The 22,022-nt window shown below is 34.6% G+C and overlaps 1 protein-coding gene across 2 annotated transcripts in view; it reads left to right on the plus strand.

The window, feature by feature from the left end:
* LAMB4 (laminin subunit beta 4) overlaps positions 1 to 22,022 on the plus strand; it is a 1,139,974-nt gene that overhangs the window by 184,372 nt on the left and 933,580 nt on the right. The window lies entirely within an intron of this gene.

The following is a 22,022-nucleotide window of genomic DNA, read 5'->3' on the forward strand; positions in this document are numbered from 1 at the left end:
TGGATTTTAAGGAAGAAAGAGATTTATATGTGCAGATACATGAAGAACAGAAAAGTAGTTATGAGAAAAGTATAGTAGAAGAATGAGAAGATGACTAGATATTAAAGAATAATAAAAAATAGAGGTAAAAAAAGAAAAACTAAAGAAAGGGAAGTGGAAGAAAGTTCATAAGTAAATGAAGAAAATGTAAGATGGAAAACAGTCAAAAATAAAAAACATATATTGGTAGAAGAGTAAAGGATAGGACAAATAAATTTAGAGGAACAAATATAAAGGAAAAGGAAAAAAGGAAATGTGTGAGCATAAAATGTCAAAATAGATATAATGAGATTCTAAGAAATAGTTTTCAAGTGCAGCAACAATAAAATAAGAAAGAGAATATTTAAAAATAATTCCCTTAAGTGTATAGAGACAGAAAACTGATAACTTTAGTGGGATTTCAGTAAATGTGAACAGTATTATTAATATTATAAGAAGAATAAGAGTATTGGCATGTTAAATGTGATATGGGTGTTATTTTGTTAGAGGATTGTGTTAAAACACCAAAAAACAGGCAACGGATGTCCAAACCTCCTGGGGTTTAAATATCCAAAGATAGTTAAAAACAGTCAGTCGGAACTTTGACTTATAAAATAAGTCAGCACACAGAAAACAAAATAAAATAAAAACAAAATGCGTGTTTTAATATCCAAAGGTGGTTAAAAACAATTAGTTGCAGTTTCGACTTGTGAGATAAGTCAGCACACAAAAAGCAAAAGCAAAGTTTGTTTTTGCTTTTTGTGTGCTGACTTATCTCAAGATTATGAAGTGGGATATTAAAATTTATTTGGAAAAAAATGAAAAGAATAAAATAAAAATTGGAGACCTATCACATTAAATAATACAGATTATAAAATTTGTATGAAAATTATACAGAGGAGAATTGAAGGAAGGGCTGGGGTTATTATAGAGAAACGTATACATAGTATGAAAGTGAAGGGAAATCAGTAATTGTTATTCTTTGTAAGAAAAATGCTGGATGATATTACAAATAAAAGGGAAGATGCTAGACATATGGTAGGTGATATTAGTAAAGCATCTGAAATAGTAGGACATGATGCTTCATGGGATATTATGAAGAATGTTGGAATAGGTAACAAAATAGAAGAGTATGTATATCAGCATATCAAAATAATATAGTGAGAGTGTTAGTGAATAAAGGGTTGACTAAATAAACATAAATATGTGTGGACTGTGGTATAAGACAAGGATGCCCTATGAGTGGAATATTGTTTGCTTTAGTAATGAATGTGATCATGGGTAAGGTATGTTATGAAATGAAAGATACTAGATCTGCAAAGAAAAAGGAAGTGATTATTCCAGTAGTTTTGACATAAACAGATGATATAGTTGTAGTTGCTAAGAATAAAATATAGATGATAGAAGTGATGATTTGGTTCAATGGATGTTTAAACAAAATGGGAATTACCTTGAATAAGGATAAAAATAGGGGGATATGTGATGTGGTTAAAATTGGGGGTGGATTTTTCCATGAATGAGGTGTCTTTGTTTGAGGTGTCTTTGTTAAGCAAAGTTTGTGCTTTTTTGGAAAAAAATATGTAGTTATGCTGTAGTGGTAAGGTATGATAACAATTAAAAGAAACATGTTTTCTGTGGAATACATATACATTAGCTTTAAAAAAGGTTTATCTTGTAAATTCGGTATTAGTGGGAAAAATAGCATTTATGTCTAATGTTTATATGAGCCCCAAAAAATATGAAAAGGAAATTGTTCAATTGGGATTTTTCTTCTTATGTGGTTCAAGATTAAATCCAGTATAAAAGATTAGTATTGTATATGAGTAAACATTAAGGGGGTTGGGTTTAATTACTCCAGTTGTGTATTCTGCTTCATTAAACGTTAATAGAAAATTGAAATGGATAAAGGAAGAAAATGAGACTTTAATAGCAAGAATGTTTAAATATAGGTATATAAAATTATGGGACATAATGAGTAGATGAAAAAGAAGAAGAAAAAAGAAAAACAGTATGTTAATGAAGAAATTTTAATGAAGAAATTAAAAATGATCAAAAAATACTAATATGGAAATTAAAAATTGAAGATATAAAAAAAGACAGAAGGATGTGGTGTAATAACGTAATGAAAAAATATTATTTTTTAAATGCACAGGAAATTTATCAAGATAAATAATTAAAGCTATTAAGGTAAAGGAAATGTGGTGTTCAAAGACAGTAGAATGCCAATATTTCCTATTCAGATTAGTAATAAATATGTCACCAGTCAACGGGAAGATGTTATATAAAAAGAGCATTTGTTTTGCAGGGAGAAAAAAAAACAAACAAGCATTTTTTTTTAAATTTTGAAATGTAAAAGAATGGTGAAACTCTGGAAAAAGTTGTGTGAAGAATCTGTTATTAAATATTAATAAGAAAAATAACTTAGATATTAATATAATTATAAATGGCTATTATAAAAATAAAAAAGAGAACAGTAGATAAAAATATATTTTATGTAGTATGTGTAATTTAGAATGAAAAACTGAATTAATTATGCTTAATGGGAAATGTATATGAGCAGATATATTATGAAAAATTAAGAAGGAGTGGTGTCAATTATAGAAGAATAATAGTGAAGAAGTTATATAAAAAAGAAAAACTATAAAAATATATAAATATGTTAACTTAAATATATATGTTTGTATAAATATATACATTTGTGAATAGTGGTGTTTCTTTTTGTTATGTTGTATTAAATAAAGGATGCCTGCACTTTTCAGTAGGTGCAGTGAGATAGTTTACATTCACCTGACCTAGCACCAATTCAGGTAGATGGGACCTTGGTTTAACATCTCGTCTGAAGGATGACTGTGATACCATGCTTAGGTAATTTATAGTACTAAAGTAACTCTTTCAGAAAACTATCCAAGTCTTAATTTACATTGCCTGATGGAAATGTAGAATTGATAAAATAGAGGATTATGACTGGGTCTCCAATCATAATCAGATTACTATGAGTTCAAGAAATGGATGCCAAGAAATTCACCTCAAAAGTGCCACTGTTGTTTGCTGGCCAGTACTGGTAATTTAACTGCCTAGTGCAATATCCAGTCTTAACAACTGAAGCAGAATCACTTACAAATTGTTAAGCTCAGGTCTCCAGCTATAGAAGCTGTTAACGAGTTTGTCTTTCTCAACATATCAGAGTGTAATAATTGTACTCCATAAACTATATATTTATAATTATATTTCTTTATTTTAGTTATTATAGGGAAGTTTAATCATGAGAATTAATTCTGACTGACTATGACTAGACACAGAGGTGTGGGTATATTGCAGTATTACAGTGTAGGTAATACCACATCCTTGTATTATTGTTGTTATGCTTTTATTAGATTGTTTTATATATATATATATGTATATATATATATATATATATATATATATATATATATATATATATATATATATATGGTTCAGTGGCGTTTTATCAAAGGTACTTTTGACTGAACCACAACAGGTTGAAAAACTGGCTAAAAGTACATTTGACTGAAAAGCTATTTTGTTGAAAAGTGTCGAAGTCTATAGGGGGCATTTATGGTGTTGTTTTTCATCATAGAAGTTTTCAAGGTAGTATGTTCATAGATAGGTTCATAGGTTAGTACTAAACTAACTACTCTTGTGAGCCATTTTAAGCCTAGCCAATTATCCCTTGTGAGATTCAAACCCTGCACCTTGTGTTTGTAAGGCAAACACCTTAACCAATAGGCCACCCTCCCTATATGTTAGGGCATTTTGTATGTATTGGCAATTACCAATGTCTTGTTGTAACCCCAGACCTGCAGATGTTTGTGCACCAGCAATAATTCCATGTGTATAGTATTTTTTTTTTCCTTTTCTTTATGGTTGTGCAACTGTGAAGTTAGAATAAATAAGTAAGAGGTGTAGGGCTGGAGGAAGTTTGCACCATGTTTTCTTACAAATGTACTTTCAGTCATTTATACCTACTGATTTTTCTTTTGGTCAAAAATATCTTCAATCAAACGTCACAGAATTATGCATACAAAATATATATTTATATATATATATATATATATATATATATATATATATATATATATATATATATATATATATATATATATATATATATATATGTGTGTGTGTGTGTGTATGTGTGTGTGTATGTATATATATATATATATATATATATATATATATATATATATATAGTAGACTCCCTCTTATCCAGTCTCACTGGGACCGGATAAACGAATAACTGGTTAATCAGAAAATGCATACAAAACAACATTTATAGATTATAAATCAGCTAGAATAACAGGATGTGTGTTAGTATGCATTTTTCTAATGAATATGAAGTCTAAAACTCAAACATCTGTCATTATTTAGCCCAGAGGAGTGGAAGTGTTGTTCTTCTCTGCTAGTGCTATGGCAGAAATGTGATGGTCAATTAAAGAAGAGGCTGGTTAAAGAGATGCCAGATAATATATATATATATATGTATATATATATATATATATATATATATATATATATATATATATATATAAATATATATTTATATATATATATATATATATATATATATTTTTTTTTATTTATATATATATATATATATGTGTGTGTGTATGTATGTATATATATATATATATATATATATATATATATATATATATATATATATATATGGGTCTACTTTAATTCACTGAAAACTGATTTCACTGAATTATTTGGATTCACCCTCAAAACAAATCACTGAAAGCTCAAATCACTGAAAACGCATTTCACTGAATCACATTTCCCTGAATGAAAGTACTGTTGTGCAAATAAAATGTATATGCCCTTTTCCCCACTGTAGTGTGATCCTGGAGTTAGTATATATAGTTGGGGATGTGTGGGGGGACAGCCTTTTATATTTATGAATCTCACTTCACTGAAAGCTTACAATATAAAACCAAAAGTATGTGGGGGCCTATGCCCCCCACACACACCCCAGAGTGGGGGACTGTGCTGCCCACACCCCACAAACTATATATACTAACTCCAGGATCACACTACAGTGGGGAAAAGGGCATATATATTTTATTTGCCCAACAGTACTTAAATGCGGTGAAATGTGATTCAGTGAAATGAGTTTTCTGTGATTTGAGCTTTCAGCGATTTGGTGCGAGTTTGGTTTGAAATTCAGTGAAATTAGTTTTCAGTGAATCAAACTAGATATATATATATATATATATATATATATATATATATATATATATATATATAGTTAGAGCAGGGCTTTTCATTGTACAGCAGTTATTAGACATTAGAAAGGCTAAATAATAAAATAATTCTAGAAATGGTGTTTCATTTATGCATTTATCCATACATTTTAAGAAAGCAGAGACAAATAATCTTTTACTGAATGTTGACCTTGCTGGCTAGGAAATGGTGTTTCATTTATGCATTCCTTTTAGAAAACAAAAACAAAGAATCTTCCACTGAATTACCTTGCTGAAATAACAGTTTTTCAAGGGAACATTGCAAAGAGTTCTTATTATGTTCCTTTCATTAGGAAAGAATCAAGAGATAAGTTAAGCTAAAAAACAAGACGTAGCCTGAGGATCAGGGTTAGGGGTGTAGATATAGTCAATAGAGGAAAACTACTGAAAAGCAGAATATAATATGCTGTGTTCAGGATAGCAGGGCAGTTAAGGTTACTAGGTTCTTTTGACCTGTTACTTCATATAAGATATCTAATGCTCGAGCATGAGTACAGAAAACAGGTAATCTAGAGACTATGTCAGTTTACGTTGTTCAGGACAATCAGAATGATGTACAACAACTTGGACTGTTTATCAGAACTGTTAATAGAGACAATATTTAGATATGGTAAACATCTAATAAAACCTTATTAAATGAACTACAGTGTTTGGAGAATTCATGCTGAACAGTGCACAAGACTTGGCTTATAAGGGAGAGACTGGCACCTATTGAGCTTGGGTAATTAAGACTTTCATTTCTCAGTCTCATTGTATACAGTGTTTCCAGCTAATTAAGGTACAGTACAGTATTGTCAAATCTTTATATATAAATATATATACACATACACTCACACACACACACACACACACACACACACACACACACACACACACACACACACACACACACACACACACACACACACACACACACACACACACACACACACACACACACACACACACACACACGCATACACACACACACACACACACACGCATACACACACATAAGGGTATATGTAAATTGGTTGAGTCCACATTTGTGTGACACACAATTCATCTAACCATTCTAACTAGGAAATATGCTGTATGGAACATAGTGTCCATCAATGGAATGCTTTAAGCAGTGCAACTTAGAGCCAGCTCACACTGTGGATCACTTCTTTTCATGTAAGTTACTGCTGGTACAATATCTAAGTATGCAATGGCAGTGATTCTCTGCTTTTGAGATATTTCTTCTGTATTAAAATTGGTGTGAACATGATGTCAGTATATATAATTCTGTGTGTGTGTGTGGGGGGGGGCTTGCCAGCCTGCAAAACTTGAAGTTAACTTTTTCACAAGCTGAAAAATTCAACAAATGAGGTTTGCTAACAAACCAATTTGTCCAGGAACATCTTCGGGGGGGGGGGTGCTAGATAGAAAGAGTAGTGGAGATTATAGGATAAAGGGAAGTAGGATGGTAGGATGAAAGGGTTAAAATGGGAACAAAGGATGATTGGGAGAAAATGAGGTAAGTGTAGGGAGGGGATTAATTGGTTTTTGCAAGTGTAACTGTATAAGGAGTCACATTTTGTAGTGAACTTGCTACTGCAAGTTTATGTCTGAGACAGCCATATGTACCTAACAGGACAGGTAGACCTTGGCTAATAACAGTAAGCAGGGAGGAGAGGGGTAATGGTAGCATTCTTTTTTTTTTTCGTGTGCTGAATACCCTACTTGGAAGAAGAACTATTCCACTTTGCTTGCTGCTGCAGGAAGTGTACTTGTGTGTCTGGATCATTCATAGGCAGGCATGGTTTGTGTTGCACTGTTAGTTGCACTGGCTGGTTAACATTCTGACCTTAGGTTCATTTAAATACCCTCTCGGTTGATTTTAAAAACTTTTCAGGTAAGTTAAACAGCAATTATTGCTAGCTTGGTAAAAGCGTTGGTGGTATATGGTGGAGCAGGTGTTAAATCTGAGACCGAGTACTCAGGAGTCTGCCTGGGGAAGGGTTTGGGTAAGTCATTTGAAAGGTGCATTGGTGGCAGTGGTAGTATGATTCACAGCTTTCGTATTGTCTGCTGAGTTAAGAGTGATGGTTTGTGTTTTTCTGAGTCTTGAGGCACCTGTGTGTAATTGTTGTTTGCCGCACTTGTGCAGTTGTGGCGTTTGACCATTATAGGGGAGGGAGGGGGAAGTGCAAGCAATGAAAGGAGTGAATGAAACAGAAAGGGGCTGCAGTGAGCTTCAATAGGAAGAGTGGCGTTCATACCTCCCAACTTTACAGATTTTCAGTGAATGTACAAAGTGTCATTAATTTTGGGCCTTTGTACCCCCATTATTTATGGGTTTGTCCAGATTTGTTGTTCTAAGAGGTTGAGAGGTACGATGTCATTTGTCATGTGACATACTTCTTTACACATTAAGAATAGGAGCTGGGGTTGTATTGATGCTTGATGCTTTGATTTTAGTTGGTTAAAAGTTTAGTATGTAGTCTATTTTCGAACACGAGAGGAGAATGGATTACATGAAGAAATCTCAACTCACACCTCTCATCTAGATGACCCCAGTTTTGACTCAAATTCTAGGTCTGTCTCTCTAAACTGGTGATTGGTGTGAAACAAATAATAAGGAATGAGAGTAATGCTGAAACAGTAAAACTATCAAAATGCATATCATTCCTTGCATGCGTGATGGGTTCCAGGGGGGATAGTAAATACATTAGTGCTGCGACAAGAAGTTTAAGACACTAGGTGAAAAGCAGCAAGTCACTTCAGTTAAAATCCTACTGTAATAAACCAATTGGCTCAATAACAGTAAATCCAACATGCTTTATTGAAATACAGTCAAGTGCTTTCATCCCAAACAATATTGGGACTTCTTCAGAACTAAAAAAAATCAAAATTACCATGCTTAAGTACTCAACTACCCAATAAAATCATGTGACACTATCTAAGGTCGACCTCTTTGCTTCCCACACTAACCATCAGCTCATCAAATTCTGCACCAGGGAGCATCACTGCATGGTTTGGAAAGTGGATGCCCTGTCCTATCCCTGGATCTGTCTATCGGTCTATGCCTTTCCTCCCCAGGGTACTGCTCAAAATAAGTAAGGAACAACCAAGGACCATTGTTATAGCTCCAGACTGGCCCCAGCAGCACTGGTACTCCTTGCTGCACAGCCTGTCCCTGCTGCCACCATGGTATCTTCCTCAGATTCCAAACCTCCTGACCCAGAGGAAAAAGGAATTCATGCATCCCCAATTGCAGACACAATTATTCCTAAAATGTACCTGAGCTCTTAAAAACTAAAACTATATTACATACCATACTTCCCCAAACATTCTTGATAGAAAGCTGTTGCACAAATCTATATAGAATAAAACTATTTTTAAAGAATAGCCACTAAAAGCATTTCAAAAACACAAAGTACCAAAAGACAAACAGGATCAAAACCCTATTACATCTTTTGAGCCCTCATCTTAAGAACGGCAAGAATGGAAAGGCTGTCATTTAGACCTGAGGCTACAGTACAATTCAGTTTTAATTGTCACATTAATTCCTGTCTTTCAATATCTAATTCACACCATCCTCCCCTTGGAGTCATTGGGACAATATCCAGTATACCAAACCTAACTTTGTAAAATCTGTATATACCAAAGTGTGTGTAAACACTGCATTATTGGGGTTCCTTTTCAAAATCACATACAGGTGTTCATATATTCTTTTCCTCAATTGTCTTCTCCACCTAAAAAAATCCACATTTATTACAAATAGCAATATTAGTAGTCCCTCTAGTACTACAATTTCCCTTTTTGAAATTAATTCTAAAAGGAATATTTTATAGGGAAATTGGTGAGCCTTCTACATATAAAGACATTGTTTACATGATCCACTGTTCCTTGGTCTAAAGGATATGTAGGATTCCTAATGTGTTCAAAATAAAACTTTAAATTTCTACCAGTTTTGAATATGAAATTAGGTCCATTTCCTAGAAATCTAGGAACTCAGGGTTACCTTTGAAAATAATCGTATTTTTGGAGACAGTGTTTTTAATTTCTTTGGAACCAAAGCCGTATGGGACTACCATACTATTGTTACAATCCTGCCGCTCATATTCATTACCTGTCTGAAACTCATAACTTTCATCCCCTGATAAAGATTTGTACCTTAACCCAACCATTCAGATCTTCCTCTGTTACCCTGTTTAAAAATTCTTGTGGATATCCCTGCTCAAGAAACATCTGAGAAATTTTTGCCAATTCCATCCTAAAATTCGTTAAATTTGATCGATTCTCGCTGCCTGGACCAGTTGTCCTTTGTAAATATTTCTCATAGTAAAATGAGGGTGGTTACTTAGATAACCTAAGTAACTGTTAGAAAATGTATTTTTCCTGAAAACCCTTGAAGCAAAACTATTATTAGGTGTATGATTATATAAAGTAATGTCTAATTAATCAATACTAATATTTGAGGAAAAGATAGTACATTTAAATTGGGTGCATAATCTATTTAAGTAACCCCCAACATTTTCAAGCTCTTGTAATGGCCCTTTCCATAAAATAAATATGTCATCAAAGTAATGTAAATAAATGTTCCACCCTTCCTTATATTTAGACGTGAACACATATTTCTTTTCCCAGGCATATAAGACCAAGTTAGTGTAAATGGGTGTCAACCAACACAGTCCCTCCACCCTTATCAGGTTTTATGATTCTAATACCTTAATTTCTTCTTAGTTCTTTCATTAATTTAAATTCCCATTCTGTCATATTAAACAGTTTTTTCTATCTTTAAAATAAATGAATAAATGTCACTGGAGGAGGCTTTCTCAAAAGTTGCTAAAGCCAGATGAATAAGGGGGTTAAAAAGAGTTTTCTTCTTAAATTGTGAAATCTCTTGTGGAACTTGTTCTTTGAACATTATTTGAAAATTAAGTTTCCTATCATACAACAATGTTTCGTTAACTTTGAGGTTAGTGTAATTAAAAATATTAAACTTTTGTAGGGACAAAAGATTTCCTTTAAATGCTTCAATTATTTCACTAATTGGACAGTTGCTAGTCTCCAGAGCATCAATTAATTGTTGTCCATGTGGTTATTTTTCCAACCTTGTCCCCTCCTTTTGTTCCACACAGCTTTGGAATTGTAACTTTGTGGTAAAAAACTATTTTGTCTATTCCTATTAATAATTTTTCACACCTGCTTATAGGGGGTAGTTGCTGTCATAATCAGTAAAAACAGCATCCTCTTGAGCATCTAAATCTATGATGTGCTTGTTCATCCCTGTCAAATTCTCTTACATAACCCCCCCATTGCATAGTTAACCCCCTCTGTCACTAGTAGAATTGCTTGAAAAGTTGTAATAGGATTTAGATAAATGATAAGCAATATTTTTCATATAAATATTTTCATCCCTGCCTAATTTCTTTTCTTTGCGCTCTTACATTATTAGTGCTGCGAGAACACTAACCAGCAGTTATGCACACCATGGGGCTGACACATATATTTGGCTTGAGTTTTTTACCTCCTTGACATTACCATTGCAGAATTTGGGGCATATATTTTGGTGGTTGTATGAGGCCTTTATGTCTGTTTTTCGTAGGCACTTGTACACTTAAGTTTTTCCTGCTTTGATTCCATTGTGTATTTTTCTTGTTGATCTTGAGCTAGATTATGCATGGTTAGGAAACTGCTCTTTCACTTGGTGGTTAATGTCAAGAAAGTAGATTCAATGGTGGAGTTTTCATGGCAGTAATGTTGCTGGTATGCCTTTCAACTATACAGATTTTTTGCAAAATGTCCAGATTATTCCAGTGCTGGACCTGCCATGCTATCAACTTTCTTTGTTTATAAGGGCAATATTTAAAGGGTGTCTCTGTTTTGGGCATTTGTCTCTCCAAGATTTATGGCTTTGTCCAGAATTTTGCTATAAGGGGTTGAGAGCTATGTTCGCATGCACTTAGTTGCAGTAAGTGGACCTTGCTACTGCTCAGATTTTGCCAAATTGAGAGATTTTATCTCATACTTTGAGTCCATTCTTCCTCCAACTTTGGAAGGTTCCAGATTTTTTTTGAGTACCCAGACCTTACAAGGGAGTTTAATGCAGATGTGCAGGGGTTGGCATACTAGTAATATCATTCCTCCATAGACACAAGGTAAAGGGTTGGTTCCCATTTTGATTGGGCATCATTGTGGTGTGTTTCCTAGTTGGTAGCTGACAGATTTGTTGAGGCATATGGTGCTGCCAAGTTATTGAGGATAGGGGAAGTGGGGCATTGTAGTGCAGGGTACTTGGTGAACAGGGTAGAACCTTGGCAGCACCTAGTGTGGCCAGTAACTTTTGTTTTATAGGTATGCTGAGGATTTACAGTTTTCTTTTCTTTTGCAGATGGGGAAGCACCATTTGGCATGTTATACATATACAGGAATGTCCATAGTTCTCTCCCACTCTCCCAAATGGGAATGTATAGTTGTAGAAGCAACAACAAGCATTAATTACCTATTATCACAATTATGGATGCTAGAGCTTCATTCAGGTTTCAGCCTCTACTTGTACATAAACAAAATGACTGGAACTTTTTAGTCAATGCTCTTGAGGTGCTAATATTTTACTTAATCCTTCATAGTTAAGAAGTTTACAATGACAAAATGAAAAGTGTCAAATGAAGTCAAACTGAAGAATTGTCTGAGCTCCATAACAAAGAACTCTTTAAAAATGTCAGTTTTGATCATACTGGACATGAAATTCAACCACAAAGACATTGAACCTACCCTAAAAGCACTTTAGCAAAGTTTAGTTGCTAAATGTTGACAAGCAGTAATGACATTTGGAAGTGACAGTCCATAAATATTATCTAGCTGTAGAATGTTAATACATCTACTTTTTTGGTGAGTACATTACTTACAGTTTTTCTTTTTAAAGCAGTGTGCTATGTTTGTGCTTTATATTTTTAGCACAGTGTCGGCACCCTACTTTGATGTGACACATTTCATTCCTGTCAGTTATTATAACAGAGATTTGGACTTGACAATGCATGGTACAACATTGATGATAATTGTGTGCACAGCACATGCAGCTGTGAAGCCTCACACAGCTAGCACAGCATTCTGTGATGAGACTCATTGCTGTTGCAGGGAGTGCTGTGAATCAGGCCAAAAGCTCTACAGGGAGTTGGGAAGCCATGATTTAACAATCACTTACTACGGGGTGGTACAGCAACAGAATTACCACAGTACTTTGTAATACCATGAAGATAGTGTTTCTCACATGCCTGTACCATGGATGGAACAAAAGCATTATTGAAGAATATGTTGCTGGCAGCTTGGGATGTGTTCTCCATTCATATATAAATATAAATATAAATATATCAAGGCTAGTTTGGATTCTGCCATTAGCCCATTCAATAATTTGATTATTTTTTAACCAGGACAGAGCCCTGATCCAGATGGACCTTTTACAGACTTAGCCTAAGAGCACTCACTGGAAAAATGACTTTGAGCCACATAGCAGGAAAATGGACACTGAAGAAATCCAGCCCCACACCTCAGGAAGCAGCTTGCTAATGGCTTATAGCTTTAATCCTCTGTACTAATTTCCAGACCACATTGCCATGGTACACATATAATTTAAAATAGGATGTTTTATCCTAATGTTTTTTCTTTCTTGTCATCTATTTGCAAGATGCACAATTCACTGACTCTCATGTATACCACTATTATTATAGATTTCATTTTTGCTCATAAAATCCAATACCTGGAAATGTATAATAATGTATGTACAAGAAAACATATTCAAAGATTGTGCCATTTGCTGCAAAATCTGAAGTTAAGATACATTCTCTTTGCAGTGCAGTACCTCTGTAAGGCAGTTAGGCAGGTACAAAGGATACAGAAAGCACACAAAAAAATAGACGTGTATGAAAGTTTTCCATTCTTGCCAAGAGATGGGGTGATCATGAGATATTTTTATACAAAATATTCGCAACATGTGTTGACATGACATAAGGAGATGGAATATGCTTTGCTGGTTTATGTAAATATTGGCCTTAACAACCACAACTGAATGTTGTATGAATGACAGCATTTCTCTTACAAAGAACAGAGGTTTAAACTGCACATGTGGCCACTTGTTTGACAAGATGTGGGAAGCTGTAAGCAAATTTAACTGAAGGGTTGCTTAACATTAGTGAAAGGAAAAAGAAGTCTTTCAGACATGAGACATTATAATTAATCGTCAGGCAAATTGTTAATCTTGTTAATCTACTTTTATTTATTTGTTAACCAGACAAGTTCATTATCCCCAAGCTCCTGGCTTCAGGAGCAACATGGAAGCTCCACAAAGACTACAAAGTGAAGTTCATTAGCCATTAATACCTTGCTTAATTCTATGTGACAAAGTACCACAAATAACTTGAATGAGTACCCAATAACTGTAAATAAAAGCTATTATTTAGATGCTGGCCATCTGCTGCTGCAGTATGTAAGGCCCAGGTTCATAATTTAAAAACACTGCACTGTACATGGATATAAAGAATGCAGAGCACTAACTCATTAGTCTTTGACAGGATCTGTGGGGTTTTTGTCCTCTCCAACCTCATCCCAGTACCTGCTCAGCTCCCAGTGCCCGACATCCACACACGGTCTACCAGCATCCTCCTACTCCCACACTACTCGAGTATGGCTGAGGCCAATCATGGATCCTAAGGGTATCCTGGGGGCTTCATCATCTGTACTACCAGACAGGCCACAATTTGTAATGTTAAGCCTGCACAAAAATGGAACCCGATCCCATTGTAACTCGTGGTCAGGTATCTAACAAAAATATCCACAAGAAGTCACGTTTATACATTCACATAAACTGAATGTTGTACTTTTACATCTGTATCCTCTGCTGAACTAAAATAAAAGATAGCCTTTAAAAATCCTAGGCATCAAACCGTTTTAAAATGCAAATAAAGTTATTATAAAGTACCACTGAGTGTGAGGCATGAAAATCCTTACAGTGTATGTATTATCCATGCTCTTTGTTATTCAGGGAGCATGCTTGAAGCAACATTAATGAAAACATTAAAAATGAAATCTTGTTTTGTTTTTGAGGTTTTCTTCCAATTTTCTCCAATTTTGTGAAAAAAAACATATTCAGTCTCACAATTAAAATGTGACACAAATACGTACATGCCTTCTTGTAAGTGTATATGAGACTGTCTGCATGTGTGTGTGTGTGTGTGTGTGTGTGTGTGTGTGTGTGTGTGTGTGTGTGTGTGTGTGTGTGTGTGTGTCTGTATGTGTGTACAGTCATGGGGGCAATGTGTATATGAATCGTTGTCAAGTGCATGAAAGCACTTAGATATAAAAAAAAGATAGATGCTAGAATTTGCCAAAAAAAGAAAAGCAAGCTTCTTGCAACCCCATCCTGATCACACATACCACCTACTACTTATACACACTGATTCTGGGATTTTACTACAGTGGTGAAAAAGCTAATTTCCAGCCCTCAGTGTACCGTTTTCTCACACAGCCAAATACGGGCAAAGTTCAAAAAGTCAATTTTCAAGCTATTTTGCTAGTATTTCAAGTACTCAAAATTTTGATAGTTTGAGAGCTTGACAGGAATGCATGTGTACATATTTATACAATAGTGCTGGTCATAGGAAGGATTAGAGAAAGGGATCACTCAAGCAGAAATGTGTAAATATCTTTGATAAAAGACAATCATTTAAGCTGATTTGTATTTCTCTGGGCAGATTTAATATAGATGGAAAATAAGCATATGTCAGTATAGAACCAGGTAATTAATTTACTTCTATGTGTTCTGCGTTTGTAATGGGTAACCCACTATCAGACTATAGCAGATTAAAACTGTTACCTTCAGAAAAGATCATGTCAATTTCATTTTCAAAAATAATACTTTCTGCTCTGTGCATAATATATTAATATAAAGTTTAAACTTAGACACAGTATATAATAATTGCAGAGAAAAGGAATAGCAATAGATGGCTAGTAGACCATTTAATAATGTATTTATACACAGTATTCCAAACCTAGCAAAAGTCATTGAAAGTTATTACAGAAACTGGTGTTCAATGCTTGTTATTGAAGGAAAGTGGTATAATAAATGTCCATAAAAAACAATCTTATGATTTACAAATGTTTACAGTAATGCTGGTTTTGACTGCATGAAATACACTGTCATTCACTTTTTCATCATATATCAATGATATTTATTAGTGCAATGACTACTTTAGAAAAATATCTCGTTATCAAAAAAATACCAGCTTATACTTCCATTGAGAACCACTAGGACTCTGTGACAGTTACTATGTGGCAATAAATGATTAAAGTTACAAAACTGGTTAAAGAGGTTCTATACACCAAAATAATGAGAATGCTCCCATTAACAAAGCATTAATAATATTTTGAATGTTGCTGTGTGTGGTATTGAATTGAAATGTGTTTATGTGTAAGAAGGCAATATATATCTATATATATATATATATATATATATATATATATATATATATATAAATATATATATATATATATATATATATATATATATATATATATATATATATATATATATATATATATATATATATATATATATATAGGTTCATTACATATGATCGAAAGTTCATATGACCGAAGCCCATTTGACTGAGACCAAATGACTTAAAGTTCATTAGACCGAAAACCCATATGACCGAAAACTCATTTGACTGAAAACACAGCACTGGCAGTCTGTAGGGCGCTGTAAGGCAAGTAAAAGGTATATACCCTGCTACCCACAGTAGTGCGACCCTGGAGTTAGAATATATTCTTAGGGGGTTGAGGGGCACAGCCCCCCACATTGGGGGGTGTAGGGGGTGAAGCCCCCCACCTAGTTTGATCAGATATTTTGGGGTTTGATTTGATATTGTTTAGTTAAATTGTAGTGCGCCCCACCACACCCCCATAACAATATATTCTAACTCCTGGGTCGCACTACAGTGGGGAACAGGGCATATACCTGCCAGTGCTGTTTTTCAGTCAAATGAGTTTTCAGTCATATGGGTTTTTGGTCAAATGAACTTTAGGTCATTTGGTCTCAGTCAAATGGGCTTCGGTCATATGAACTTTCGATCATATGTAGTGAACCCATTATATATATATATATATATATATATATATATATATATATATATATATATATATAGATACATCCACACCCTCTTTTTTCCATTTTTGCACAAAGGGTCAGGATGTCACTTCAACAGTGATAACCATCTAGAGCCAAGATTTACACTGTCAGGTAGCTACTCCTCCATACCATGTACTTGCACGCACACCCACACCTATGGTCAGTTTAGAGTGTACAAGCCACATTACTGCATGTCTTTGGAATGTGAGAGGAAATCAGAGTACCCTGAGGAAACCCACATGAACACAGGGAGGACAAGCACACTCCACAGAGAAGGCAACCCAACTGGAGAACCTCTTGCTTTGAAGCAACAATGCTATGTAGGTTTATTATCACAATCTAGAAACTCTGACGAAGTCCCCAGTTTAGGGGATGAAAGTGCTAAATCCATGTGGTTGTACAGTTATTATTATTAATAAATAGAACAAATTATTTTAAGGACTCCAGCTGCTGGCTGTGTTTCTTGATTTTGAACTATATATTATTGTTATATTCTCTGATGGAGTGAGACAGTAAAAATAAAGAAATGTGGTTGTCAGTTACTGCGAGCAGTGTTCTGTTATATTGTCAGTTTGCCTTTTGAATTGTTAGGTAAGGGTGTTGCAATGTAAAGTTACTTATAGTGTACTCATGATAAAGCAGTAGCTGCCAGACTATTGAAGTAGGTTAAGTAACATGGTGAGGTATGAAGCTTCTGTCTGTGTTGCAGTTTATGTAACAGGGTAAGGCATGAGGGTGTAGTTTATGTTGTAGTTGTTTGTGTACCAGAGTAAGGCATGAGGGTGCCATGTGTGTTGTAGGTTATAGAACATGGTGAGGCATGAGGGAGCTGTTTATGTTGTAGTAGGTTGTGTAACAAGGTAATGAATCAAGGTGCTGTTTATGTTGTCACAGGTTATGTAACAGGGTAAGATTAAAAGTATTTCAGTTGTCATAGTTAGGAGGTCTTAAAAGTGTGCGACAGAAGTTGGTTGACAAATAATGACTAACGTGTACTTCAGTAGGATTCCATACAAGGAAATTTATGTGCTAACTCTGCATATGTTGCCTAGTTAAGTGCAAGTAGAGTTTAGACAGTAACTATTGTTGGAAGGAAAACAGAGATCTTAGTTTTAAAATTAGCAATGACATGCTCATTTCCAGATTTTAAGAGAATGAGTTTCGTAATCCAGGAATGGCACTGATATAGGAAAGTATTTGTTTCTGAGAATCTTGAAATAGTTAAATGTCCTCATTGTTCTGTTAGGAGTATTCTAGTTGAATATCTGGTAAAAGGAAAGTGATTTACTTATATGGATTTGGTTGAGCACACCAGACATTTCAGTATATATATATATATATATATATATATATATATATATATATATATACATGCATACATACATACCTACAAGTATTTCAAGCATGGGCATTACTGCCTTTCTAGCTTACCGATATACCAAACACTTGTCCCCATAATAAGTGTCCAGCCTGTTTTTAAAAATATATAAACTAGTGCTGCTTTAATGTAATCTGGTAGTCTATTCCATGCCTCAGCTGCTCTGTCAGAGAACAAATGAGTATACTTCTCATTCCTATGGAATCTTCAGCATAGGTTGTCTGATGATTCTCCACTACTTTTTTGATAACCCCAAACATTCCCAGAAGTAGTTGTCTCTAAATGCTCCATATACCTGAATAAGATCTCTTCTTAGATATCTATAAGAGACACTGTACAAGTTCAAATATTTTAGTCTTTCATAACTTAAATTTTTACATCCATGGATGCCCTTGGTATATTTCTGTTGTATTCTTTCCAGTTTACTCATGCTTGTTTTCTTATGAGGTTTCCATATTGTTATTCCATACTCAAGTTTATGTCTAATGTAACTAACAAACAATGGCTTCATCATTTCTGATTTTCTAGACATTATAAATATTGTTATACAACCTATGGATGTATAACTATCATTAACCAATTGGCTGATATGATTAGAAAAAACTCAAAGCTGGAAATACCTGTATACCCAGGTCCTTAAACGAGTTTACAGTTTCAATCACTGTGTGCTGTATTAAATATTCACCTTTCAGTTTTATGTCTCCCAAATCTTATATGCTTATTTTTTGATGTATTTATCAGCATATTATTCTCCTGTGCCCAAACAGTCAATTTAGTCAAGTTCTTTTGCAGACATGCCTTATCTGTAACACATGTAATCAATTTACCCACTTTCAGGTCATCTGCATATAGACTGTAGAACACCTCATATGAAAAAGTTAGGTCTGAAAGATACAATCTAAGTAATCTAGACGCTCATTCAAAGTGGATGGGTGGATGTCTGCACTATTAATTATTTAAATTCTCAATAAACCCTGTTTTCCAGAGTGGAATTGGTAAAATGATGAACAAAAACACAAGTTATCATGTAACTTTTGCTCCATTTCATGATTTATGTAGCTGCCCTTCATAGAGTGTTGGTATCTGTGAATGAAGCAATAAGTGAAACAAGTGGGAAAATGTGGAAGCAAAGATGTCACTCTTCTTATTAAAATATAGAATTATACCTTAGGTGGAATAAGGTTTGTTAAAATTTTCTTTCTACTAACATAACAGTCTACTAACAATGGAGCTTTTCTCCCCAGGCCTCCGCTGAAAAAGGGTTTTATGCCTAGTCAGACTCTCCCGGTAAACAAATGTAAAATAAATAAAAATAAATAAATCAAATAAAAATAAATTATCATGGCTCAAATTCTAAAACAACAGACCAGTGTTGTAGAGGCCCTCCATTGTAAAAGATAGGAATATACAGCCACTGCACTAGAGAGTAGGAATGCAAACTGCCGAAAACAATGGTCCTGTTAGGTGTGGTAATGGAGTTTCTGCTATACCATAGAGTAGCAATGAAGAACAGTGGAGGACTAAGGTAGAAACAGGTGGATAGGTACCATAGCCCATTACTCTTACATAGCTTGTGAAGTGGTAGTGGCTAGCTAGTCATTTAGATATACTGCATAGCAGCTTCTGCAGTCTATCCTGCTTGTCAGGATGTACAGGCAACGTGTGACCACTGTGAGCACTAATGTCCTCAGTAAGAGAGCTGTGTAAATCACCAGTGATGGGTGAGAAACTACTGGTAGCATGAACGTATAAGGTAAGTTTAACAACAGAAACTGAGGGAATCAGACATATACAGTACTGCATGGAGTACACATAAACATCTGTAGACAGAGGACAATGCCATGCTGTATGCTACGGAACTGCAAGAAATTCTACAATGCAATCATCTACCCCTGGACATACCAGACATAACCAGCATAGGAGACAGAGCCAAGAAGGTGTGTCCTGGGTACATAGCCACTTCCTGCTATGTATGATTCTGTAACTATTGATATTACAGTTCACTGGGGATTTATACTAAATACCTGTAACCCCATTTTAAATTGTGTTTATTAATGTATGGTCCCACATGGGAGATGAATATAGCTGTCCATTGTTTCCTTAATCAACAGTGCCTCAAAACTCACTGGCTTTCTCTTCTTAGAGCAAACACAGTGATTGTCTGATACTGCTCTGTGGTGCTTTTGGGAATTTTTTCTTTCTGCAATGTTGTGTGACTGTGGAGATGGTATGCATATATAAACCATGCTCACAACATAGGGAATGCAGGGAGGAATTAACTCCTCCACAAAGTCAGTTCCTACTCTGTGCTATTTGAATGAATGAATGACATTGACATGTTTCAATCATCTGTGATCAAGGAAGTGATTTCCAAGCAATCATGTTCCAATTGAACATAGCTGAAGCATGGGGTAGTGGGAACACCCATAACTGATCTAACAACTTATATTTGCTCCAGTATTTGGGGTACTAATTCCATCAATTCTTGAGTGTAGGACCACCCAGGAATGCTTATGAAATTTCTCATTTGTGTATAAGAGACCATGAATCACTGAATTATTCCTAAGGGAATTTTGCTCAAAGTCTTGACGTAGCTCGTTACCACCAACAGAACATTATTTTGAATACTAGCCCTATGCTGTGAAGGCTGACATATTTTCTGGTTCTAAATGGATGCTAGGAGTAATCAGGTGCTCTGATGGGACATGTGTGCTATATAATAGTTATCTGTAATGATTTATTTATAAAAAGGCATGTATATCAAATATGAGCCAGGCACTTGAAGACAGTACCAGTTAGTAAACCTAAGAAACATGTAATTTTCATTTAATAGTGTGGAGGTTTCCACATGTTTGTCAAAGGCATCTGACCTGTCAGTGGAAGTTACAGATGGGGAACCGATTCTAACACTTGTGAGGGAAAAAACAACATTCTTTGAAATTATTGGATGTACTTATTTTCTCCTCATCTAGATATTTTATACATGAAAGGCATAGTCCCTGTCATGTGAAGGATTATATCTGGCAGAAATTATACCATTCACTTTGGAAACAAATGATTTATTATTACATTACATTTTCTTAAAATAGTTCAGCCAGATCATTTTAGTATAGAACAACTATACTGCAGAATTTATATTGTAAAATATTTTCTTAGAATAATGCTATATAGCTATCAAATATAAAATATATAATGTCAGAAATGTCAAAAAGATTTAAGTTATTGCAAATTCCGTTTTTCTGTACTAAAGTCACTTTTGTTTAGAGAGCTCTTAGATTAAGAAAGGGAAGGTAGCATCTTGCTGTTGCAGTACTGGAAGATGCAACAACATGGCTGGTATATGTATTTTAGAGATAAACACTGAGTTACTTAATTTAATCTTTAATTAGTACTGGATAACTTTTTTTAGAGTAAATGTTGAGATGTGAAATATTTGTTTTTTTTGTTCTTACAATTCTGATCATGTTGCTTCTCCGTAGACTGAATCAGATGTTTAAGTTTCTTTGTTATCTTTCATTTTTGCTCCTTCTTTCCTTATGCACATCTTGTGTAGTGATCGTCTTCCAGGTGTGTACCAGTATGAGTGGTTTGTTTTCAGGTCTACTAGGTTCACTTGCATATGTCCTATTAAAAAAACAAAACAAAAACAAAAACAAAGAAAATGCGCAAGAGGTGCTGTCTGGTAAAGTCAGTCACATTTTTGGATTATGTAACCACAAAAAGCCCAACCCTCTTTACAAGCAAATATCTGTTTTCAAGTATCTAGTACTCAGTGAAGATACCTGATAAGCATTACAGTTTTATATTTAACAGACTGTTGAGAGAGAGCAGATGTCAGCTAGAAAGACAGACACAGAAAAAACAGGCAGTTAGCTAGAACGAGAGATACAGAGAAAGAAACAAGTGGAAATAGAAATTTGCAGACCACTGTGGAGATATAGATAGATAGATGGATGGATAGATAGATAGATAGATAGATAGATAGATAGATAGATAGATAGACAGACAGATAGATATTGGTACAAGTTTAAAATGTTAGCATATTGGATTAAATTTATGAACTGTTAATGTGTTAATGACTTTACTTCTGCAGTCAGTGATTTAGTTCCCTCAGCCTTAATTTGCGTAAAGTTTAGCTCTGAGGAGCTCACTTAACTAGACAGTGCTTCTGGGTTATTGTTGAAAAGTAGCACTTGGGCCTAGTAGGCCT

Source organism: Protopterus annectens, chromosome 11.part0, assembly GCF_019279795.1.
Source record: "Protopterus annectens isolate FY-2018-M chromosome 11.part0, PAN1.0, whole genome shotgun sequence".
NCBI classification, from domain to species: Eukaryota; Metazoa; Chordata; order Ceratodontiformes; family Protopteridae; genus Protopterus; species Protopterus annectens.